We start from the raw sequence: 27,558 nt of genomic DNA on the forward strand, positions 1-27,558 counted from the left end.
CTTGATTGCAAATAAATGCACAGACACTATTTAACTAAACAGAGATGACATCACTGAATTCAATGATGAACTGCCTTTAACTATCATTTTTGCATTATTGACACACTGTTTTTCTAATGAATGTTGTTCAGTTGCTTTGACGCAATGTATTTTGTTTAAAGCGCTATATAAATAAAGGTGACTTGACAGTTTCAATTGAGGACTGAGAGCTCTCGGACTAAATCTAAAATATCTTAAACTATGTTCCGAAGATAAACGGAGGTCTCACGGAGTTATTGATGATATATTTATTAATGATATATTTTTGATTATTGGGTGAACTAACCTGTTAACATTAAACTTCAGCGAAACTATTCACAATTTCTTTGTAATAGTGCTCTCATTATAATGTTCTGTATATAACAGTAGTTATGTTCTGCATTTCTGTTTTGAGCTGCGCGCGCTGAAGAAGACCAGTAGAATGAAGTATTTGATAGCAGGTTTTTAATCAATGGGATTTGACTCCAAGCGTATTCTAAATGAGATAAATGTTAATACAACATAACGTTAATATTATGAAGTATAGGCTATCTGCACAAAATGCCCTGAATACATGAATATGTCTGTGCAGCTATGAATGAACTGCTTTTTGTAGACTGTTTCTTCACGCAACAAAGTGCAGAAACATGGCAGCTAAACTAAAAATTCACAGCGTTTTATAATAGTGTTCTCATTATAATGTTATATACATGAGAGTCCCAGTCATAGTTCTTAATATGTGTTGTTGCTTGTTTTGTTCACACTGCGTGCTGAAGAGATCACTGTAGTACAATGAACGAAGCTCTCTACTGCAGCGCAACTTATACGAGATAAAAAATATATAGACAATATATATATAAACCTGCTGAAATATTTTGAAATTATTTATGCCCTACCTTGTAGAAAAATAATTAAAGTCACTCTGCCTATGTCAATCTGAGTCTTGTTAAAGATTTAAATCTCTGCCTCCAAGATGCTCATCTTTTGGTCACGGACTATAGAAAGTGAAACTTCAATCTATGGGGTGGTTGGATTTAACGCACATATATTAATATTAGCATAATATTAACATTAACAATATAATATTTATTTAAAGCTTTTTTTCAAATTCTAATTTACAGCATTATCTCAATAGGCTGTATATTAACTTCAGGAGAAAACCGGTCTTTTTTCTTTTATTCTTTTCTATAAAGTCTTCATTTTTAAAGTAAGGATTTGCTCATCTGCAAAAACATTCCTTGTCGATTTTAGAATGACATTGTACTGTCAAATGATGTTGAATTTACTGTACTATTATTTTACATTTAATTTGGGTTGAAATTCTCCTTGTGGATTTGACGCTGCAAAACACTAGTACATTGTGTCGGCATTTCAACTATACATGAGACTGCATGGCCTTGTAAGATGATGCTGTCATTTATGCTTGATCATTCATGCCAGGACATGGCGCTAGCCTGTGACAGTTGCAAGAAATCATGTACAGTTGTTGACAGAACCAATAACCATGGGGAAAGTCATGCAATACCCTTGAATTCTTGCCCCACAGAAACACTCACTGTATATGTAAAGATTGAAGTTCAGCATAGTCTGACACAAACTCCAGTCCAAAAGAGGAACCAGTATTTAAAATCGAAAGACCTCCAGTCAGTCATAACTCCACAGGTTCAAGTTTCCATGACCTCTTGCAAGATCTTGGCAAAAAAGGCTCATAATTTAGTTCAACAACATGGCGCATGATGGGATACACTATGCCTCGAATACCGCTCTGGAGATAGAGAAACTCAAATTACAATGAATGGACAAGACTGACGGCATTTTCACATCAATTTATTAAAAGTTTTACAAAAATTACATATCTATGGACCTATGAAATGATTTATTTTATTGTTCCCTCTTTCTGTGTTTTAGCATGTCTAATTATTTAAATGCATAAAAACAACTTACATTTATTAATTTTTTTCCTAAAATAGCCTTATGAAATGTTTTCTGTTTTTCTCAGAAATTCCGTTGTGTATTTGCATTTTTTTTGTTATCAAATGAAGGCTTAAAACATTCATTTAATTTATCTTTTAAATATTGAAAATTAAGCAAACTGTATTTTTTGGTAAACAAAGTGGATTTACTACTAAAAATAAAACATGGAAGAAATGTTGTGTGATTTAAACCTTTAAAAAAATAATGTTTGATTATTTGTACTAGTAGTAGTCGTAGTAGGCTATGTACGCTCTGCTGAACATTTATGGCAAACATTAAACCAGACTTTTATTTTGACGGGTTGACGTGAATACCTTTACAGTTGTGTGTATGTGATGATGCTAGTTTTACTCAAACCAAACGGTCAAATGCTCATGAAGTGACTCTCAGAACAGTTCTGGAGATGTTCTTCATGTGTTCACATCCTCATTTAGTGAGACAACAGAAGCTGAAATCACCGAGAGCGTCACGCGCGCTTCCGTGTGTGTAATGAATGAAGTTGCGCTTCAGTGCCATTCGTTAACAGACATGCAGAACATGCAGGATTCATATTTAAATAGACTTTTCCGGCTTAATATTTACAGATATTAGTCCATATTGCGATTTGATGCAAGTGCAATGACCAACTTAATTCAAAATTTGGCAAATCCTGTGACATTCCACGTTAAACTGCAAATTCTGTTTTTATGACTGGATTCTGCGATTCCGTCTGCATTTTCTGCATCACGGAAATCATAGGTCCCTACGTATTATAGTATGCAGACTGCTCTCACAAAGTTACAAATGACCTGTTATTTTTATCTGGTTAAATTTGACAATATCGACCACAACATAGTTTTGAATAGACCAGAAAATGTTGTTGACAATAGTGGAATTGCATTAGCATGGTTCAAATCGTAACTATCTATCGTACTAATGTAATCAATTCATATCAGTGAATGACGATATACCATTTCGATCACAAGTACAGTATGGAGTGCCACAATTCTAGGACTGTTGCTTTTCACGCTTTACCCATTGTAGATATCATCAGGAAACATGGTGTTAGCTTTCACTGCTACGCTGATGATACTTATGAAACATACCAATTTACAAAAATAATGCATAGTTGATATAAAAAATTGGATGACTAGTCATTTCCAACTGCTAAATTGTGAAAAAACAGGTGTTAATTATTGGACCAGAAACCTCTGCATCCAATAACCTAGGACACAATCTAACAAAGGTGTGCTTTCTGATAGCAATATTTACTTTAAAAAGTCATGTTTCTAGCATTTGTAAAAACACATTTTTCTGTCTTAAAAATACATCTTAATTACAACCTATGCTCTCCGTGTCAAATGCTGAAATAATAATGCGTCCATTACTTCAAGGCTATACTGTTAAGATTATTGTATTGGGTGGTTGTTCTGCTGTTTTGAATAAAATATTAAATGTAACATCCCACATGAAGAATAAATAAAAATGAGCTGTTACCTTGCCAAAAGCTGAAGTTATCAGACTCTGCATGGCAGGCAGACAGAGGTGGGTGATGACTGACCTAGAAAGAAATTTTTTTAAAATGCAATTACTCCAAATACAGTCCTTCATATTGTATGTCTAATATTAAAGTGCTCATACCTGCTCTGCAATATAACGGAAACCACGGTCCTCCCGCACATACTCATACGTTTCCCCTAGAACAGGGTTAAATGGTTTGTAACGATTACGCCAGCTGGCCCAGGCATAGCCTGAAATAGAGAATGCAGCCACATAAACCTGAAAGAGAAAATTACAAAACAAAAACAATAAAATATCTCAGACTAATGCTGCACATGCACTCAAATCCACTAATTGAAGTTTATCTAATACAAAGATTACAATAAAAAAGGCTGTCATTATTCTTTTACATGCATCCAACTCATGACACAGAGCAGCTGCATTTTGAGTTCTGGTAAATACAAAGAAAATATTCTCCACTCTTTAACAAACACAAAGTGCATTATTGCATGACATTAAATATGGGTTTCCCAAACTGAGGTTCATGAAAGAACTTCAGAGAGGTTGAGAGTTGATGAAAAGCTAATTAAAATAAACAAAATTCTACACACACAGAAAAAAAAGGTCATACTTTATTTTAAAGATTCAATTCCAACTATTAACAAACCATTGACTATGACTTTTGCTTCAATAAACTCCTAATTTGCTGTGTATTAATAAAACCCGAATTCCGGAAAAGTTGGGACGTTTTTTTTAATTTTAATAAAATGAAAACTAAAGGAATTTCAAATCACATGAGCCAATATTTTATTCACAATAGAACATAGATAACGTAGCAAATGTTTAAACTGAGAAATTTTACACTTTTATCCACTTAATTAGCTCATTTAAAATTTAACGCCTGCTACAGGTCTCAAAAAAGTTGGCACGGGGGCAACAAATGGCTAAAAAAGCAAGCAGTTTTGAAAAGATACAGCTAGGAGAACATCTACTGATTAATTAAGTTAATTGATATCAGGTCTGTAACATGATTAGCTATAAAAGCTTTGTCTTAGAGAAGCAGAGTCTCTCAGAAGTAAAGATGGGCAGAGGCTCTCCAATCTGTGAAAGACTGCGTAAAAAAATTGTGGAAAACTTTAAAAACAATGTTCCTCAACGTCAAATTGCAAAGGCTTTGCAAATCTCATCATCTACAGTGCATAACATCATCAAAAGATTCAGAGAAACTGGAGAAATCTCTGTGCGTAAGGGACAAGGCCGGAGACCTTTATTGGATGCCCGTGGTCTTCGGGCTCTCAGACGACACTGCATCACTCATCGGCATGATTGTGTCAATGACATTACTAAATGGGCCCAGGAATACTTTCAGAAACCACTGTCGGTAAACACAATCCGCCGTGCCATCAGCAGATGCCAACTAAAGCTCTATCGTGCAAAAAGGAAGCCATATGTGAACATGGTCCAGAAGCGCCGTCGTGTCCTGTGGGCCAAGGCTCATTTAAAATGGACTATTTCAAAGTGGAATAGTGTTTTATGGTCAGACAAGTCCAAATTTGACATTCTTGTTGGAAATCACGGACGTCGTGTCCTCCGGGCTAAAGAGGAGGGAGACCTTCCAGCATGTTATTAGCGTTCAGTTCAAAAGCCAGCATCTCTGATGGTATGGGGGTGCATAAGTGCATACGGTATGGGCAGCTTGCATGTTTTGGAAGGCTCTGTGAATGCTAAAAGGTATATAAAGGTTTTAGAGCAACATATGCTTCCCTCCAAACAACGTCTATTTCAGGGAAGGCCTTGTTTATTTCAGCAGGACAATGCAAAACCACATACTGCAGCTATAACAACAGCATGGCTTCGTCGTAGAAGAGTCCGGGTGCTAACCTGGCCTGCCTGCAGTCCAGATCTTTCACCTATAGAGAACATTTGGCGCATCATTAAACGAAAAATACGTCAAAGACGACCACGAACTCTTCAGCAGCTGGAAATCTATATAAGGCAAGAATGGGACCAAATTCCAACAGCAAAACTCCAGCAACTCATAGCCTCAATGCCCAGACGTCTTCAAACTGTTTTGAAAAGAAAAGGAGATGCTACACCATGGTAAACATGCCACGTCCCAATTATTTTGAGACCTGTAGCAGATATCAAAATTGAAATGAGCTCATTTTGTGCATAAAATTGTAAACTTTCTCAGTTTAAACATTTGCTATGTTATCTATGTTCTATTGTGAATAAAATATTGGCTCATGTGATTTGAAAGTCTTTTAGTTTTCATTTTATTAAAATTTAAAAAACGTCCCAACTTTTCCGGAATTCGGGTTGTAGTAAGGTAGTTGTTAAGTTTAGGTATTGGGCAGGATTAGGGATGTCATGTAGAATACATGCTTTATAAGTACTAATAAACAGCCAATATGTTAATAAAAGGCATGCTAATAAGCAACTAGTTAATAGTGAGAACTGGTCACTATACTAAAGTGTTACCAAATAAATAAAATTCTAATTGTCCACCTTCAACATATTTGCACATTTATCTAAATTATTGCCTGAAATTCTAAAGGCAACTTCAAAACAAATATTCATTTTAGTTTAAAGGGATTCAGCTGACAAATTGTGGAAATTCCTGCAATACTTATAACATGAAAAAAAACTCAATGGCATTACACTGCCCAAGTTTCCCAGGTTTACATATTTCTAAAATAAATAGTGAAGACCATTGGATATAAAAAACACATTATTTTGACATCACAAATCCCATAACATGGAACGGATCAGATGAGTAGTATTTCTTAACTTATAAGATACATTTGGCAATGCAACATCTCCACTACATTCATCTAAATATTTGCTTACTTTTTACATTTGCATACATTTCTAACATTTTTGGAGATGGTTTACATTTTTACCAGTATTCTAGCTGTGCAATGAAAAGCAGTTATAAACCTGTTGTCAACCAAATAGACACTCTATAAGGGTCATGAATTGCATTTTACACAGAACAAATTTATAAACACAACATTTGTTTTTGCCCCCATTTATCATGATCTCAGATCAGATACTCAAATACTTTTTCTATGTACACAAAAGGCCTATTTCTCTCACAAATCTGTCTAAATCTGTGTAAGTGGGCACTTCTCCTTTGCCGAGATCATCCATCCACCTCACAGGCGTGACATATCAAGATGCTGATTAGACAGCATGATTACTGCACAGGTGTGCCTTAGGCTGGTCACAATAAAAGGCCACTCTAAAATGTGCAGTTTTACTGTATTGAGGGGTCCGAACACCAGTCAGTATCTGGTGTGACCACCATTTGCCCAAGGCTGCATTAACAATAGGGCTAGGCAGGGCTAAAGCCCCAGCGCCCAAGCAAGGACGGGGCCCATGATTGGTGACTAGTAGTCAATCTGCTCCAAAGCCTTACCACGCCTCCCACAAATTAACATGGAATCATTATCATTAATATTATAGTGACCATATGCCGTCGCGTTTTTTCTGTTTGTCACGGCGGAGTGTGTGAGATTAAGCAGCATGCATCAGACGATTTTTTTGCACTGGAAAGAACATTTCTAGAAGTCTAATTGTATTGAATACGTTTGCTCATGGCTACAGAAAACTGATGTTTATTTTTCTTCAAATGCAGTCTAAGTCAATGAGTTTTGAATGTTTTGTATTTCTTTAAGTTAAAAATCAAACATATTATAAACTAAACAAATCCATGGTTCATTGTTGTCAAAATGATCATGATAGCCTTTATATTTCACATCTATGTGGTTCAGTCTTGTATACTGATTAGGCCTACTTTGCTATTCTATAAATATATAGGCCTAATAAGTTGTATTATAATATGCTATAAAGTATGAAATATATTTATCTAAATGTATCAATTAGTTTCCACAATATTTACCAGAAGTCTTCATTTTAAATGCTCGTTTTGAGACCATGGTGAAGTTGAGACGGTTTTGCAAAGGCGTAAACTTAAATTAGTACGGACATTTTTCAGGAAAGTTAACCTGAGACCCAGGATCCTTGTGGAATTGTACCGCTCTACAGCAATTGCTCCGCATCTGACCGCAAAGCACTCCAGCGCGTTGGTGATAAAAACCTGGTTTTTGACGCATACAAGCGGACTGAATCTCAAAATCCAGTCATGAAAATGAAACTTACATTTTAATATGGACAGTCCTGTGTGTGATCGAGGCTATTATAAAAGATTAGCACAGTTTCACTCGCTGAACACTGACTGAGCGCTTCAGAGTTCTCTCTCCAAGTTCAGTTCTCTCTCAAGCGATCTGTACTTTTCACTTCATCTCAATGGACACACAGCGCACCTGTATTTGACACTCCGTAAACTCTGTGTGAAGGCACTCAACTCAATATGGAAGGCAAAAAGGGTCAAAAACGTGAATTTTAACGCGTCAACGCGTTAAATACGTGTATTTCACGTGTAAACGACACGTACGTACTATACAGATTTATCAGTACATTTAGGAATTAAGAAAACCTATAATCAGATTGAGAGACATTTCTTTTGGACTGGTTTAAAAACTGACGTTGCGTATTTTTGTTGCACCTGCTGCACCTGTCAGATTATTGGGAAACCGAAACCCGGTGCCTATTGTCCCTATTCCAGGTGTAGGAGAACCGTTTGAACACATCATCGTTGATTGTGTGGGGCCCCTGCCGAAAACCAATTCCTTTTGACAGATGATGATGGATGTGGAGGTCCTGGGCTGGTGTGGTTACACATGGTCTGCGGTTGTGAGGCCGGGTTGGATGTACTGCCAAAATCTCTTAAACGCCTTTGGAGATGGCTTATGGTAGAGAAATGAACATTCAATTCATGGACAACAGCTCTGGTGGACATTCCTGCAGTCAGCAATGCCAACTGCAGGCTCCCTCACAACTTGCAACATCTGTGGAATTGTACTGTATGATAAAACTGCATATTTTATAGTGGCCTTTTATTGTATCCAGTCAAATGCACACCTGTGCAATAATCATGCATCTAATCAGCATCTTGATATGCCACACCTGTGAGGTGGATGGATTATCTCGGCAAAGAAGTGCTCACCGACACCGATTTAGACAGATTTGTGAACAATATTTGTGTACATAGACAAAGACTTCGTACTTTGAGTTCAGCTCATGAAAAATGGGTGCAAAAACAAAGCGGTTGCGTTTATAATTTTGTTCAGTGTAACTTTAAAATGTTACTTCAAAAATTATAAAATAAAACTATGTGTCCTTCAGACTTAAGACTTGTAAACTTCCACCGCTATGATTTGGTAACTTAGTGTTAAGTAACATAACTCCAAAAGAGGACACAACTAGAAATTTGTGGTTAAATTGTAATTACAACACTGTTCCAGAACGGTTCAACCCAAATATTCGATGTGCGCTGCGCATTTTATGAAGGATGAGGACTGAACCAGTAACATTAGCCTACAATGTGTCTGTGGCAAAAAGGCTGTTTCTATAAAGTGGAACAGTTCCAACTTTGCAAGGACAGTCTGGCGCTTCTGAAGCACAGCCTGCAAGTATATTTTTTATATGTAAATAAAGTGAAAGTGAAAAATAATTTGCCACTGATGATTCAAACACGAGTTTTGAGCAGTGTAGAGTATGCTTGTTGGTTCTCCGATCACAAATGCGGACATGATTTTGTTTACGCAGCATGAAACAACGCGTAAAAAGCCAGTATAAGTCATTATAATAATTTATGTCCCCACTGGGTGTCTAGTGATGTCTGAATAGTGAACGAATCGTTCCATTTAACCGGATCTTCTTAGTGTTTTGCATCTCCATACAAACTAATCCACAATTTACTTAAGTTTTTTTATTAAATTATTCAGTTACTCCTAACAGTACATCGACTGAACTTGAAAAGGGAAATGATGATTGGATGTACACGAGCAGAGCAGCTGGTCTGAGTCTTGTCCTGCTGGGAGATGGCATCACAGTGTTTAGGGGTGTACCTTTTGATGTCATGAGCGGGGAGATGGTGGAGGCACAAAGTGGGTGATACCATCATGGACTGGTGTCAAACCGGCCAAGTAGATTCCATGTCGGATCCAGCTATCCTACAGGGACGTACTTTTGGTGGTGGTACGTTACTGTCTGGTTATGCTCAACACACTAACCGCCATTCTGTCTCGCTGTTCTTTCATACAGTAAATCATTCAAAAACAATTTGGGATCCTAAAGTCAAGCCAAAGGGTCTCTTATGTGGTCATTTGAATATAAGAAGTATTATATCAAAAAGTGATGAAATTCATCATCTTTTATTAGACTCTAATTTAGACTTTTGTTTATCTTAGACATGGCTTCATGATAATTCTCCTTCTGCAGCATTAGAAGTACCTGGTTTTAATTTGGATAGGAAAGATAGAGTTGGTTGTAAGGGAGGTGACGCTATGATTTATGTGAAAACTAGCATCCAGTGTATTGAAATCGCTTGGGCAAATTGCACATATTTGGAATGTATTGGTCTGAATCTTGTACTATCGCCACAGATGTCTTTTGCATTAATTGTAATTTATCATCCACCATCTTCAAATATTAGTTTTTATGAAAAACTAAAACAATTACTAAAACAGTGCGATTTTAACAAAGGTATTATTATGGGAGATTTTAATATGATTGGGATAAAACCGTTACTTACAAGTCACTTCGATCGGATTTAAATGATTAATGGGCCTACAAGAATAACTAAATTCAACAAGGTCTGAAATTGATTTAATTTTTAGTAACAGAGCAGAGAGAATCTTAACTTTTAATATGGTAACAGGCCTTTCTGACCACAATTTGATTTTAGTGGCCAGAAAAGATGCTTACGGCATTACAAAATGCAAACTAAATTACTTCAGAAGGACTATCCATCAGATTAAATGTGATTTATTAACCAGAAAAGATCAGGGAGGATGACATTCGAATATTCTCCCAAAAAGGAGCGTACTATTACAGATTTCAGTTGTTAATTTTATCCTAAAAATATAAAAAGATACTGTCCCTTGGATTAATTCAGGTATTTTAGATCTAATGAAAAAACAGGATCTTGCTTTAAAAACTGCAAACAGATCAAAGTTAACTCATGATAGACAAAATTGTTACGTTACGGAAAAACAAAGAGATTTTTTCATGAGAATAATTGAAGAGGCAAGAGGTAGTTCTAAAACAATCTGGAATCAGTTGAACTACTTTAAAAGGGAGACAAAAGAAAAGATAGGTCATCAATTGAATTGATGGTAAACGGGGAGCTGACTAACAAACAAGCTGATGTAGCAGAAGCACTTAATCATTACTTTGTTGAATCAGTTGACAATTGCTCAATGTTTCTCTCTTAAGTATACAGAAGTTTATCCACTTAATACAGTGGAACAAGCACTTACTCTATGCAGTCTCTGAATTAGACGTCAAAAGAACAATTATATCTCTTAAACAATCCAGAGCAAAGGATATATTTGGTATGGATGTGGTAATGCTTAGAGCTTAGTGAGTCATTATGTCAATGTCAATGTCACCTTTATTTATATAGTGCTTTAAACAAAATACATTGCGTCAAAGCAACTGAACAACATTCATTAGGAAAACAGTGTCAATAATGCAAAAATGATAGTTAAAGGCAGTTCATCATTGGATTCAGTTATGTCATCTCTGTTCAGTTAAATAGTGTCTGTGCATTTATTTGCAATCAAGTCAACGATATCGCTGTAGATGAAGTGTCCCCAACTAAGCAAGCCAGAGGCGACAGCGGCAAGGAACCGAAACTCCATCGGTGACAGAATGGAGAAAAAAACCTTGGGAGAAACCAGGCTCAGTTGGGGGCCAGTTCTCCTCTGACCAGACGAAACCAGTAGTTCAATTCAAGGCTGCAGCAAAGTCAGACTGTGCAGAAGAATCATCTGTTTCCTGTGGTCTTGTCCTGGTGCTCCTCTGAGACAAGGTCTTTACAGGGGATCTGTATCTGGGGCTCTAGTTGTCCTGGTCTCCACTGTCTTTCAGGGATGTAGAGGTCCTTTCTAGGTGCTGATCCAGCATCTGGTCTGGATACGTACTGGATCCGGGTGACTGCAGTGACCCTCTGATCTGGACACAGACTGGATCTGGTGGCCACGGTGACCTCGGAACAAGAGAGAAACAGACAAATATTAGCGTAGATGCCATTCTTCTAATGATGTAGCAAGTACATAGGGTGTTATGGGAAGTGTTGCCGGTTCCGGTTTACCTAATTAATGCAGCCTAAAAATCCTTTAACGGATTTGGAAAATAAAAGCATATTAGTATGTTATGTGTATGCCAGGTTAAAGAGTTGGGTCTTTAATCTAGATTTAAACTGCAAGAGTGTGTCTGCCTCCCGAACAATGTTAGGTAGGTTATTCTAGAGTTTGGGCGCCAAATAGGAAAAGGATCTGCTGCCTGCAGTTGATTTTGATATTCTAGGTATTATCAAATTGCCTGAGTTTTGAGAACGTAGCGGACATAGAGGATTATAATGTAAAAGGAGCTCATTCAAATACTGAGGTGCTAAACCATCCAGGGCTTTATAAGTAATGAGCAATATTTTAAAATCTATACGATGCTTGATAGGGAGCCAGTGCAGTGTTGACAGGACCGGGCTTATATGGTCATACTTCCTGGTTCTAGTAAGAACTCTTGCTGCTGCATTTTGGACTAGCTGTAGTTTGTTTACTAAGCGTGCAGAACAACCACCCAATAAAGCATTACAATAATCTAACCTTGAGGTCATAAATGCATGGATTAACATTTCTGCATTTGACATTGAGAGCATAGGCCGTAATTTAGATATATTTTTGAGATGGAAAAATGCAGTTTTACAAATGTGGCTTTCTAAGGAAAGATTGCGATCAAATAGCACACCTAGGTTCCTAACTGATGACGAAGAATTGACAGAGCAACCATCAAGTCTTAGACAGTGTTCTAGTTTATTACAAGCAGAGTTTTTAGGTCCTATAATTAACACCTCTGTTTTTTTCAGAATTAATTTTTAATCATTAGTTAATCCTATCACAAAAATTATCAATCTTTCAGTTTCTCATGGGATGTTCCCTTCTGCTTGGAATTCATCTGTTATTGTGCCCATATTCAGAAGTGGTGATCCTCACTCTGCTAGTAATTATAGACCTATTAGTATTTTAATTGTAGTCTCAAAGGTTGCAGAGAAACGGATGACTGCGCAAATCACTAATCATTTAAATAATAGTTTTTGCACTTGCAGTTTGGCTTCAGAGCAAATTATTCAACTGAGATGGCAAATTGTTACTTCACTGAAAAAGTAAAGTCTCTATTAGATAAAGAAGGGGTTGTTGGGGCTGTGTTTCTTGACCTCAGGAAAGCCTTTGACACTATAAACCAAAGAATTCTTATGTCTAAATTAAGTTTTCATTTTTCTCCACATATTTTAGGATGGATTGAATCATTTGTCAGGTCGCACACAGAATGTTAGTATACAGAATTATAAGTCAGCCCCCCTAAGTATATCCACTGGTGTTCCACAAGGATCTATTTTAGGTCCTTTACTTTTTACATTGTACATCAATGATCTTCCATCCATCTGTCATAATACTAACACTCAAATGTATGCAGATGACATTTATATACACGGAAGTAGTGTGTCACAAGTTGCAAATTAACAGACAATCTCTGGTTCATGTCACAGCTTGGCTAGAAAAATGCTGTTTACAGTAAAACCGTGAGTATGTTCTTTACCAAATCTAATCGTTTAAATGTAGTGCCAGATGTATTTGTATCAGGGGAAAAATTACAAGTTGTATCTGAATACAAGTACCTCAGTATTTTGATTGATTCCAAACTTTCATTTAAGGCTCATGTAAAAAAGATCTGTAACCGGGTCAGATTTAGTCAAATTTTTGATTTATTCGTGATTACATGTCATCCGAGGCTGCTTTGATGTATGTGCATTCCATGATTATTTTTCATATTACTTAGTTTAACTACTTGTTCGCATGCTAGTAGTACTACTCTGAAACCACTAGAGTTTTTGTATAAACCATGACTAAAAATTCTTGATCTGAAATCAGTTCAGTTTCATCATTGTTCAATATTACAAAAATATAATTTGCTAAGTTGGGATAACTTGATCAATTATGTACATATTTGTCTGCTGTTTAAGACTATACACAGCCCAACCTCAACACTAAAACAGTTTGTTAATATTAGAACAACTGCTCACCGATTTACAAGGGGTGGGGAAAGAGGGAACTATATTATTCCTCTAAAAAGATGTAAATTCAGTCAGTCTGTATTTTCAGTCAAAGCTGCAAGGGAATGGAATTGGATTACACACTTTAGGATATTTTCCGTTTTATCTTAAAAAATGGTGCCTGACGACTCAGCACTGTCAACATTAGTATTGTATTCTTGACGACAGAATTCTTACCCCTGTTTCACACCGCAAGCGTGAGGGGCGCAGCGTGTATTTTTTTCGCCGTCCTTGTTAATCAATGAGTGCATTCACACCGGGACCAGGAGCAGCGCGTGAGCGTCAAGCAGGAGCGTCGCGTGAACAGCAGTGCAGCGGGGGTTTCGGCATCCGGTCTATTTTTTGCTGTGCTGCTCACGCTCAATTAAAGTGAAAGCACACTTTTGATGGACAAAATAAATGTTATTTAACACAAAATGTGCTCAAAATGCACAAAATAAGCATGGCAAGAGTTAACAACAATGCCAATGTCTAGTGTTTTAACAATTATGGCAGAAAAGTAAATGAAGTATAACAAATATGTATTTACCCATTTAAACTTTTTAATTAATCGTTTTGGGTGAAAGTATGGTGTATTGTTATAAAAAAATGTTGAAAGAATTGTACCCATTGTTTGAAATGGTTATACTGTCTGCCGAACACGCTTTGCAGCTGCTGCTGTATGTTGTACTTATACGCTTCTAGTGTGAATACTCGCGAGAGTCTGCTGCTGTGACGATGTAGTAGTGCGGACGTGCTGCTCGTGCACCGCTCACGCTTGCGGTGTGAAACAGCCGTTAGTAATAATTGCTCGTCTATGTTGCCTTCTGTTGTCATCTCTCTTTGTTTCTCTCTCTTTCTCCCTCTTATTCTCTCTCGCTTTCCCTCTCCCTCATATTTTAACTTCCTCTAGATAATTTACTTGTTTTTGTATTTTAGTGGTATATTGTGTTGTGAGTATGTGTGTAAAGATGCTTTGTCTTCGTTTTAGGGTGATCTTTTAACATTCTGTCAAGGGACTACAGATGAAAAATAGCCTTTTTGGCTAATTCTGGCACATTTACAGTTATGTTTATTAATGTTCATTGTCCCTGTAAACAAAAACTAAACTAAGCTAAAATTTCCTTCACACGCTTGAGGCATTCGACCAATCACAACGCACTGGAAAGCTGGCCTTTCACAGCACACCTCACTTTTTTTAGAATGATGAGCTTTGTAAAAATTGCAGCATATCAGAAAGGCAAGGCATAGCGGAGAAACAATGTACATTGTATGGAAATAATGTGTTTTTTTAAACCTTAAACAGCATAGACACATTATATTACAACTAATACACAAAATAAATGTTCTTTTTAGCAACATCATATGACCCCTTTAAAATGCTATTAGTCTCGAACGGTCAGAGTCTGAGTTTTAGCAAAAGTACTGATCCATTTTGCTCCTCACCATGTTTCTGCTTATTTTTAAAGCTACCCTGTCATCTGCAGCTCTTAATTGTGCTTTAGTGTCTTTATAGAGGAGCATAACACATAGGACAAGTTTGAATGAAGCCTGTTTAGCTTGAGATTAAAATACTATGAGGATATAATGCCTAAAGATCATTACAATAAATGACCCTGAGCATTTGTGGTGTGAACTACTCCTTTGACTGACATGCTGATCACTATTTAAAAAGGGTAAAATGGTGCTGCCGTTGCCATTATGTTTGCGGTCTGTTTGGAACCAAGCTGAGGTCACAACCCAGACCTGTCTTAGAGCCAATCAGACAGTGATATGATCAGAACTGAAACCAACCAAGAATCAGAATTTCAGAAGACCCCAAAATAAACATGTAGGACTGTAAAACCAGGGATCCTGGCACAAGCAGTCCGAAGCAAACTAACTCCTCACAGCTTTAAAGCATAGGACGCGTGTATGAGATGGTCCAAACGTTGTTAATTTTAGGCAGTTAGTCTGAGAAAAATGGTCTAAAAGACAACACGTCTGCCAAGTCTGCAGTTGTTTTTCATGTCCGCTGGTCGAAGCGACCCCAATACCAATAACATGATGTTTAGCCCCTAAAACGTGAATTTTACCAAGGCAACCCTGCCAAAAAAAACATGTATTTTAACCCTGGGACTCAATTTGTCATTGGAGAACCTCCTGGAAACGCGATTGGGCTAGTTTTGAGAAGCAAGTGGGCAGGATTTGTTTTGAAAACCTGGCAACCCTGATCTGAATGCACGTGCTGGAGATGTACTTCTAATCACAGAAGCGCCTTTACTGACGAGATGCGCATGAAAATCATATTAGATTTTTTGCACAGCCCTATTTAGAGCGCTGCTCTAGTTGAACGTTATGCGTCCGGAGTGTGTGTTTTGGTAGAATCAGGCAATGCTCAGGTCCTTTGCACTGAAGTAATGACTCTACTAAGGAAGGGAGCCATAGAAATAGTTCCTCCCTCAGAAAGCAGATTGGGGTTCTACAACCGTTATTTCCTTGTCCCCAAGAAAGATGGCGATCTCAGACCCATCTTAGACCTCAGGCTCCTGAACCTCTCCCTCATGAGATGGAAGTGCAGGATGTCGACATTGAAGCAGATCCTCAGGCGAGAGCCCAGTCTACAATATGCCTCTACGCCCAAAAAAGGTCAGTCTTCGTTGACTGGTGCTCAGCACAAAACGAAGACCCTGTTGAGTGTGACACATCTCCGATACTGTCATTTTTGCAAGAGCGTCTAGACAAGGGTCTCACCACTTCCACGCTCAAGGTGTACGTAGCAGCCATCGCAGCATTTCATGCTATCGCTGGCCAAACAGTGGGTTGAAACAGCCTCATTGTGTGTTTCCTGAGAGGTTCTAGGCGGTTGAACCCCCCCGCGGTCACATTGAGCGGCCACAGCTGTTCCGGCAACCTGACCAGCTTTTAGTCTGTTTTGGTGGCCGCACCAAGGGGTCTTCAGTCTCAAAGCAGCACCTCTCACGTTGGATAGTCGACGCTATCGCTTGGTGTTACTTCTCTATGGGCCTTGAGTGCCCCATAGGAGTAAGAGCCCACTCCACTAGAGGGATGGCCTCTTCTTGAGCCTGGTCTAGGGGTGTCTCGATCAAGGACATCTGTGAGGCGGCCGGCTGATCCTCGCCGTCCACTTTTGTCAGATTCTATAACCTGGACATCCCGACCTTGCATGCTCTGGTCCTTTCGGTATGACTACGACGGCCTCTATCAGACTCCGTCATCATGCCACCTCCAGGGAGCTAGCTCCCTCTTAGCAATGTAGCGTAAAATGTTCGTCAGCTCTGGCCCCCTCACTTGTCCCCTGGACCCCAAGGTGTCCAAAATAAGTCTTGTCGTTCCCTACAGTGGCACGACGCAGTTGAATTCGTTCCCCATATGCAATATGAGTGAAGTATCGAAAGGAACGTACTCTGTTATGAACGTAAATTCGGTTTCCCTGAGATACGGAACGAGTATTGCGTTATATGCCGTGACACGATGCTGAAGCAATGTCGTCGCTTCAGTCGTAAGACCTGATTTCCTCTGGCGATTTCCTGCTTTTATAGCCATTCGCCCCGCCCATTTTGGCAGGCTTTGGCTCGCTGCTGTCATTGGTTTAAAAAAAGTTTACAGATAAAACCAATGGCAGTGCAGCTGCACTGCATTATTGGAAAAAAAGGCTTTAGTGTCGAGGAAAAAAGGAGTTTTTCCCAATACACAGTACTCGTTTCGTATCTCATGGAACAGAGGCTACATTCGTAACGGAGTACGTTATTAGGATTGTTTCTGCTTTTGATTATTTCTTTGTTGTGGCATCACTCAGATTCCTCTTTTTTCCCATAATTTGTTAAGTCATTTTCTTTAGTGACTGCTAATCTGCACCTCTCAAAAGAAATTGATTTCATATTGAACGTCATTGCCTATTGCCGTATCTTCTTTCATTGTTTGCCCCAGTGCCAGTTGTGTCACTTAAATGTTACGAAACATCCCACAAAAATATCAAGCACATAACAGTATACACAATTTGCATAAAATACATGCAAAGTTTTATACATGATTCCATTTTTCTTACCATTCTTTCAAAAGGGTCATCTGTGTGGTTGGCAATATCCAGGAGTTCAGAATATTCCAGCTCTTCACTGACACGCTGTAATAAACCAAGCGGTTCATTGAGAGCCACTGGCATGGAGACCCGTGACAAATCCTTCCCAATGTTGTTGTACAGGATGGTGAGGATTCCGATATGGCTGTTATCGGTGCTGTGTGCAGGAAGCACTGTGCGTCGCCCAGTGACCTGAGCATTAGAAGGTAAATCATTTGTGCTGGAAACACTGGCGCTGTACTTCATATTTGCAGCTTCTGAAATAGGATATATATACACACACACACACACACACACATATATATATATATATATATATATATATACACATATATACACACACACACACACATTTGTGTCTCCGCCTTGACGGAGGATTTGGCAGCACTCCAGGTGATGACAGCAGAAGAGAACTTGGCACCAGCATTTGACCGTCTACATATAAAAGACAGAGAGAGACTCGACGGACGGATACTGAATAGCACAGTATCCCTCGATGCCTGATACCAGCTGATTATACCTTGATTTTGTAACTTTACTATTGTACTTTTATATAACTTTTGTTAATTTAAATAAAACTTATAGAATTCACAAGTTATTGTCTACCAGAGTAGTAATTTAAGAGCCGTAAGCAAGAACTGACCACAGGGAAGTCTCCTGAGCAAACTGTAAGTACTTTTTTTAGAATGCTTGTAGTTTAGTCACATATATACACATTATATAATGTGTATATATATATATATATATATAAGGATTAGGAACACCGGTTCAATTTCTCATTAATGCAATTATCTAATCAACCAATCACATGGCAGTTGCTTCAATGCATTAAGGGGTGTGGTCTTGGTAAAGACAATCTCCTGAACGCCAAACTGAATATCAGAATGGGAAAGAAAGGTGATTTAAGCAATTTGGAGCGTGGCATGGTTGTTGGTGCCAGACGGGCTGGTCTGAGTATTTCACAATCTGCTCGGTTACTGGGATTTTCACGCACAACCATTTCTAGGGTTTACAAAGAATGGTGTGAAAAGGGAAAAACATCCAGTATGTGGCAGTCCTGTGGGCGAAAATGCCTTGTTGATGCTAGAGGTCAGAGGAGAATGGGCCAACTGATTCAAGCTGATAGAAGAGCAACTTTGACTGAAATAACCACTCGTTACAACCGAGGTATGCAGCAAAGCATTTGTGAAGCCACAACATGCACAACCTTGAGGCGGATGAGCTTCAACAGCAGAAAACCCCACCGGGTAACAGTCATTTCCACTACAAATAGGAAAAAGAGGCTACAATTTGCACGAGCTCACCAAAATTGGACAGTTGAAGACTGGAAAAATGTTGCCTGGTCTGATGAGTCTCTATTTCTGTTGAGACATTCAGATGGTAGAGTCAGAATTTGGCGTAAACAGAATGAGAACATGGATCCATCATGCCTTGTTACCATTGTGCAGGCTGGTGGTGGTGGTGTAATGGTGTGGGGGATGTTTTCTTGGCACACTTTAGGCCCCTTAGTGCCAAATGGGCATTGTTTAAATGCCACGGCCTACCTGAGCATTGTTTCTGACCATGTCACTCCCTTTATGACCACCATGTACCCATCCTCTGATGGCTACTTCCAGCAGGATAATGCACCATGCCACAAAGCTCGAATCATTTCAAATTGGTTTCTTGAACATGACAATGAGTTCACTGTACTAAAATGGCCCCCACAGTCACCAGATCTCAACCCAATAGAGCATCTTTGGGATGTGGTGGAACGGGAGCTTCGTGCCCTGGATGTGCATCCCACAAATCTCCATCAACTGCAAGATGCTTTCCTAACAATATGGGCCAACATTTCTAAAGAATGCTTTCAGCACCTTGTTGAATCAATGCCAAATCAATCGACTACTTTAACCACTAGTCAGCGCTGTCGGAAACAATCGACTAGTCGAGCATGCATTAACCATAAAGCGTACAAAGAGTTTGCAAGTACAACATGAATTTTAGGATTACAAAATTACGTGTAGCGGTTACTTTCTAAGACCTTATCTATGTTGCATGTAAAATTAAAATATGTAATGTAATAATTAGGGTTGTGCCTAAAAGCCGAATTCTTTATTCGGAATGATCACTAAAAGTTTGTCATGATATATCTCTGCTGGCATGATAAATGTTATTTTAGAAATTAATAGATATTTTATTTTAACACAACATACTTGTTCAGTGATAAATATGAACAAAAAAAAAAAAATCAACATTGATTTTGATCTTAAATTTGATCTTAAATTTGATCTTATCAACATTGTATCCGAATGCAGATAAAAATGTAATCTTTACAGACACAAATACTGGCTGTTACAGGAAAATTTAAATATGTAATGTCATAATTATAAAGTTTTGACAATTTATATATGTAATTGTTGCATACGGCTATGAATTAATAAGCATTTATTGATAAAAAAAAAACTATTTAATGTCTTTTCATTTACAGTAGCATGAACCACAAGTAGTCAAGTAACTCGAGTATTTTTTTAAATAAAAAAATCGAATAGTAGAAATCAGTCGTGCAACCCACACACACACACATATATACATACACACACACACACACAAATATACATATACACACACACACACACACACACACACACATACATACATACATATATATGGGGTGGCATGGTTGAACTTTCACAGTTCAGTTTGTTTCACGGTTTCGATACAGTTCGATGTGCTATGTTTATGGAAAAATAAACATAAAATAAACACTTTCTAATAAAATAAAAATATATATTCTATCAAACTACAAGCAACAGCACAAATAAATACAATAGAGTAAAGATACAAAAAAAATAAACCGTGATTTTCCTTTTTTTTTTTTTTTAGGGAGGTCTAGAATTAGTTTTTAGGTATATATATATATATATATATGTGTGCGTGAGTGTGTGTGTGCTCTTGTTTTTGTGTCATATCAGGACACAACTCTGTATAATGTCATGGGTATGACATAGGTATTACAAGGAGAGGGTGACTTAAGAGGACATAACCCATGTCCCCATTTTTCAAAACACTTATAAATCATACAGAATGAGTTTTTTTGAGAAAGTAAAAATGCAGAAAGTTTCCTGTGAGGGTTAGGGTTAGGTGTAGGGTTGGTGTAGGGCCATAGAATATACAGTTTGTACAGTATAAAAACCATTACACCTATGGGATGAACACACTTTTCACAAAAACAAATGTGTGTGTAAATAAAACCTTAAAAGATTATTAAAATGATAACTAAAGAAAATATATACATATTTACTTTTTAATTTGAGTTATTTTAATTATCTGTTAGGTTTTATTATTCATTTTTCATTACATAACCATAAACATGTAAAGCTGATGGTTTAGCTAACTGTAGACGTACTGTGGACTTCCTCTGGTTCAGAGTTGCTTGTGGTGACACTCAATCCAGATTCGTCAGATGTTTCATTGTCAGACAAATTCTCATAAATTACTTCACTGGCATCAAAATACTCTGCTGTAGAGTCTGTTACTGAGGGTGTAGGATTTAGCTTACAGTCTTGAGAGGGGGTGGCCTGCTTAATGACAAAAAGAGATTTATATTAAATAAACAAAAACCATTACTTTAAAACTTCAGACATGAGGAAGTACACACCTGATCCTGGCACACAGTAGAGTAGGACTCATCTGAGGAATCGGATGACAGTGACACAGAGTGAACTCTGGTTAAACGCGACTGCATCTCAAGCTAAAAAAAATAATAACAAAAAAATGGAAAGTCAGTAACTAGCACAATTTAAAAGGTGATAGATGAAATTTTCCCTTTTTTTGAATTTCTTTATTTATTATTATTATTATTATTGCATTTTAATGTTTTTGCATGTAGTTAGGTTTCTTCTGTCTGTCAGCACAGAAATGCTGAAAAGAAAACATTCAGCCAGTTCTTGGCTAAATGTTAAAATTTAAATATTAAAATTTAAAAATAAAAATTTTAAAATACAGGGTTCGTACAGAAACTGCAAAATTTAATTCCAGGACTTTAAGCATTACTTTTTTGGTTTTTAAGGACTAAAATCTGAGATCTCACTTAATATTGTTATCTTTCAAAATCTAATAGACCAATAAAACAAAATGCCACCAATAAAGTGCAACACAAAAGCATGCAATGACTGTGGCAACTTTAACATTTCAAAAGACAGACAAAGTTTCCTTATTCAAACTGATTTTCTTTTTCATGAATGTATGATTGACCTGAAGAATGAAAGCTGTATCATACACTTGTTAAATTATGAGCTATATCCCCACTTATCAACACTTGGGTGCGTGACGATACACTTAGCTCATGAGATATAAAGATAGAATGAGACAATACTTTAATACTTAAGACAAATATTTTGTCATTTTTAAAAATGTTTTCTGATTACAAATCAAAACAATGCAGTGGTATTTTGAAATATTTTAACTAATCAAGGGCTGTAACTAATGATTACTTTGGCAATCAAGTTCTAGAGTTATCCAATATTTTTATTAATACAAATAGACCTAAGTGAAAAAGTATTAATTTTAGTATGACCATTTATACATAAATATAAATATGAACATAAACTTGTTTAATATATTATAACTAGGGCTATAACGATTCACTCGTTTTCTTGATGCATCGATTACAAACCCTGATGATGTATATGCATTGATCTTAAAACATGATTTTTCAATTGTGAATCGCAGATCTCGGACAGTAGTCGATTTAAAACGCTAAGAATAGAATTTATTGCGAATTAATTTCTATAGCGATTCAATGCTTTAAAATATATACACATTAAATTACTACAAGCACGAATTAATGGAGACCTTGAACGGTGTTTGTGCCTTGAATCTATGCCTCACATGCTCCACTGTTACAGTCCGGAGCAGAAATGCGTCTAAATCATATGCATAGTTCTACTGAATGATAAATGCGTCTTAACAATGATAAACTGAATATATGAAGGAAATTGTTAAAATAACCACAGCATTAACAACGTCCTTGAAATAACAGCGCAAGGTTTATCTGATAATCAGATGCATGAAAGTAGCCTTTTTTTGCTTTAGCAAACAGACATCTGGTGCGTTTTCTTTCAGAATCACCATTCGCTGATGGAGAGAAGTTAAATAGCTACTATAGCATTTTCACTGAAAGAAGTGATCTTGCTCTCATAGACGTGCCAGGCTTTGTCTGCAGCTAAACTGAATAAAAGCAGAATAAACTGAGGAAACGTAAAAAACAAAAAAAACACAAATAGATAAAATGTATGAATGATGCAGTGCTAACTGACATTTATTACAGTACAGAAACTATACAGCAAGTATAGCAAATATATGTAAAGCACTATAATATTTTCTACCTTATTCTGTGCATGAAATTAATAGCTAATTAAATGTAGCATATAAAACAATCATAAAATTGCCATTAGGAAAAATATAGATTACAAAATGATTATTGTCAAGCAGTGTATTTGATTTCTTACAGCAAATTAAAAGAAGAGAATTCATTGTAAAAAAGAAATAAAAATAACAATAATTATGATAATACATAGGCTACATACATAAAATGATTGTATTTGACATTTCTGTCACTTCTGAAATTATGGCAACACCCCTGGTGTGACAAAATGTTAGCTTATACATCATTTTAAAAGATCTTTTTTTTTTTATCTTGGCTTACATGCATTTTTACTTATGCCATGTCATAGTATCATTAAACTAGCATCTAGCAATGGACAAAAGTTTTTTTTTTTTCTAAACCATGTTTCTCGAACTAGAGGTCTTCACAGTGCACCCGAGACCCTCTATTATTTCGGGTCCCGGGTCCGTTTACCATTGTGTGTAATACCCGTGCAATTAGAGTCATCGGACTCGGAGAACACACGGCCGTGATCAGACACTGCTTGTGTTTTAACTTGGACTTGTAAAAATTAAAAGAAAAAAAGGCGATTCTCTCTCTCTCTCTCTCTCTCTGCCGTTAGAAGAGCGCACAGACTCAGGGTTAATGCAAGTACGCGCACGGTAATAGTGCAGACTTTACACACTCATATTTCAAATCAGCAACAAGTTCTGAGGTGAACTATCACATGAATGTTTTCTATGACGCTCAAATTGCGTTAAAAAGCATGTTTTAGATTGATCCAGCTCGTACACATGTGCAGTTGAGCGCGTGTCATGTTTCTATGACAACCAGTGAGGGACATTTCGACCGCCAAACCACACTTTATAGTATTATAAAAATGGGAGACAATGTAAAGTAACCGTTTAATCTTAAGGTTTTAGTGGTCAGACTCTGACGTGACACAGAGCAGAGAGCACAGAGATGATAGCAAATAAATAACGTCAGCGAACGATCGTTATTATAGTTCAAAAGGACAGTCAAAGTTAATATGCGAGTTAACTCGAGTCAGAATGGACATGTGCACAATTCAATTTGTCTTCCGTCACCGTGACATCAAGTGAACTTTTGAAGCTGAAATAATGAGTGGATTGAGCTTGGACTTGGAATAACGAGAGGAATAACATGGATAACTTTCTTGTCGGAGGATTGTAATGCATCACAGGCAGTCAGGTACATGGAAGGGAGACTACAGCTCCTTGAATTAGGGAAGACAAAAAGTTATATTTTTCGCAACAGGTTTATTGACTTGTAATAGCAATTTAAGGTGGAATATGTGACAATTGGGTCCAGTCGAGTCTGTGTCTTCCCGGCGGGTTCGGGTGCAGCTTTCAAATAATAGACGGGTCCCGGTCGGGTCCGGGCACACAATTTTGGACCCGTGAAGACCTCGATCTCCAACTATAAAGGCTGTTGTAATTTGCCCCGACTATGCATTTAAAGAATTTAGGGGAAGAATTTAAATAATCCTGTGAAACCACTTAGAGTCTGAATCAAATTGAATTTAATTGTGAATCGAATTGAAAACCTGTGAATCGAAGCCTACCCAAAGATTCAAAGCCCTAATGAATACCTGAAGAGGGCACCAATGGCCTGGCGATGCTTCACTTTACAGCATGATTCAAGGACGTTTAATGTAATTTAAAAATTTGCCCACCTGTAAACTCGGAGCGGGGTTTGAACTTTAATCGCCATGTACAACAAATCGCATACTAAGAAATAGGTTGATGAATTATCCTGTATTGGCACAGGTTAATAAATTTTTTACTTTATAAATCTAGTGATATAAAATGCACTGTTTTCTCAGAAGAATGTTAAGCAACACAAACTCAACACAAAGGAAGAGTTTGTGTCCTGAGCAGATGAGATGGAGATGCACTCCATGCTTGTAAATGCTAACAGTGCAACACAAAATGTGTCAGACTTTATATTCATTGCCAAATGAAACCCAAACAAACAGCACATGGAATTTAAGACCGAATAATATAGGTCCTTCTCAAAAAATTTGCATATTGTGATAAAGTTCATTATTTTCCATAATGTAATGATAAAAATTAAACTTTCATATATTTTAGATTCATTGCACACCAACTGAAATATTTCAGGTCTTTTATTGTTTTAATACTGATGATTTTGGCATACAGCTCATGAAAACCCAAAATTCCTATCTCAAAAAATTAGCATATTTCATCCGACCAGTAAAAGAAAAGTGTTTTTAATGCAAAAAAAGTCAACCTTCAAATAATTATGTTCAGTTATGCACTCAATACTTGGTGGGGAATCCTTTGGCAGAAATGACTGCTTCAATGCGGCGTGGCATGGAGGCAAACAGCCTGTGGCACTGCTGAGGTGTTATGGAGGCCCAGGATGCTTCGATAGCGGCCTTAAGCTCATCCAGAGTGTTGGGTCTTGCGTCTCTCAACTTTCTCTTCACAATATCCCACAGATTCTCTATGGGGTTCAGGTCAGGACAGTTGGCAGGCCAATTGAGCACAGTAATACCATGGTCAGTAAACCATTTACCAGTGGTTTTGGCACTGTGAGCAGGTGCCAGGTCGTGCTGAAAAACGAAATCTTCATCTCCATAAAGCTTTTCAGCAGATGGAAGCATGAAGTGCTCAAAAATCTCCTGATAACTAGCTGCATTGACCCTGCCCTTGATAAAACACAGTGGACCAAAGATAACGGTTTGTCTGTATGAATAGGCTTGTTTGAGATGCATCGGTGACCTCCGTGAACTTGGCACCCCATGAAAAGAAATAAAATCACCTAAATTATGCCATTAGTTTGTGCTATGTTTGTGCTGATTTTGTGTTTGAGATATTAAACAATCTTTTTGGCCGTATGACGTCAGTCTCCACTCCATGTTGCCCAAATCACTACAAACCAGCATAGTTCGTTTGTGCTTGATTTGTGCCCATTTGTGCAATTATAACAAACAGTATATATATATTTTCCTTCCGTAGATATAATCATACTATTTTCGGAGACAGTGACGTCACTTTCCACCCCAGTTGGTCTAAATCACACAAAAATGGTGTCATTCGTTTGCTCGATTTGTGCTGTTGAAATGAACGTCAAATATATTTCTCCTTAGAAATAACAAAAACAACTCTGGGCAGTGACGTCACCCTCCATCAAATGGTGTCCAAATCTCTCCAAATTGGTGCCATTCATTTGTGCTCGATTTGTGCTGTTAAAAGAAACCCTATAACTATGACCGCTTTTATATAACAAACAATTAAACCTTTTTTGAACAGTGACGTCACTCTCCACCCCATGCAATCTAAATCATTCCAAAAATAATTCTAAATCATGGTTTGTGCCATTCAAGTTTACACTATTTCCAGTCCTCAAATTAAGAAATACAAAACGGGTCAGTGACGTCATTCTCCACCCCATGCTGTCCAAATCCTCCAAACCAGTGCCATTCGTTTGTGCTCGATTTGTGCCATTAAAGGAAACAACCATGCCCTCTTCTTAAATAACAAAAAAAAAATTGTGCTGCTTTGAAATATGGAGTCAGTAAAACGTGGAGCTGACTAAACTTAAAATTTTAAAGTTGACTAGGCTTAAATTTCAAGGCAGCATTAAGTTGAAACTGTGACTTTTTTTTGTGTTTTTTTATTTTTTACTGCAAGTAAAAAAAATTCTAATTTGTGCTTGATTTGTGCCATTAGCATACTAAACATTTCTCCAAGGAATAACAAATATGCTAATTCAGGGAGCTCTCAGTCCATGCCAACGGCTCCATTCGTTTGTGCTTAGAGGTTTTAATTTCTACTCGTTTATATGCATCTACAGTAGGCCTAGCAATCAATTTGTGGTCTTTTTCCTTTTCTTCACACGTTCAGTATCGCTTTAATATTATAAGGCTATTATATCTTTGAGCACTTTTCTACAGTCCATGTCCTTTTTGTCTTATTCAGTGCGATAAATCGTTTGTAGGGGGGCAGAAAAAAAAAGTTAACATAATATTAATATAATAATATTAGTTGTTAAATGCAGTAATACCATGCAATTAAAGTTACATATAGCCTATAGATAATGGCATATTAAAAGGTCCGGTTCAATGTGCTGCCAAGAGTATTATACTTGTTTCAATCTTTGCCAGTGCCAATACCGAAGCCACAGTTTGTGGAGTGGAATAAAAAGATTTCAAGATTTATTTGGAACGGGGCTAAACCTAGAATCAAGTTCTCAACACTTCAACTACCAAAGAAAGAGGGAGGATTGGCGCTGCCAAACTTTGAAGAATATTTTATCGCCGCTCAACTCAATCATATGATTAACTGGTGTATTCCGGATTTTACAGCAAAGTGGAAACAAATAGAGTTGAACACTGATGAGTACCAGGTACGGGCCATGATTGCCAGTAAAAAG

The 27,558-nt window shown here is 37.3% G+C and overlaps 1 pseudogene; it reads right to left on the reverse strand.

Annotated features, from left to right (window-relative positions):
- Positions 1-27,558, reverse strand: part of LOC132104578 (oxysterol-binding protein-related protein 7-like) — an 80,299-nt pseudogene that overhangs the window by 14,692 nt on the left and 38,049 nt on the right.

This window comes from Carassius carassius, chromosome 25 (genome assembly GCF_963082965.1).
Source record: "Carassius carassius chromosome 25, fCarCar2.1, whole genome shotgun sequence".
In the NCBI taxonomy this organism is placed as follows: Eukaryota; Metazoa; Chordata; class Actinopteri; order Cypriniformes; family Cyprinidae; genus Carassius; species Carassius carassius.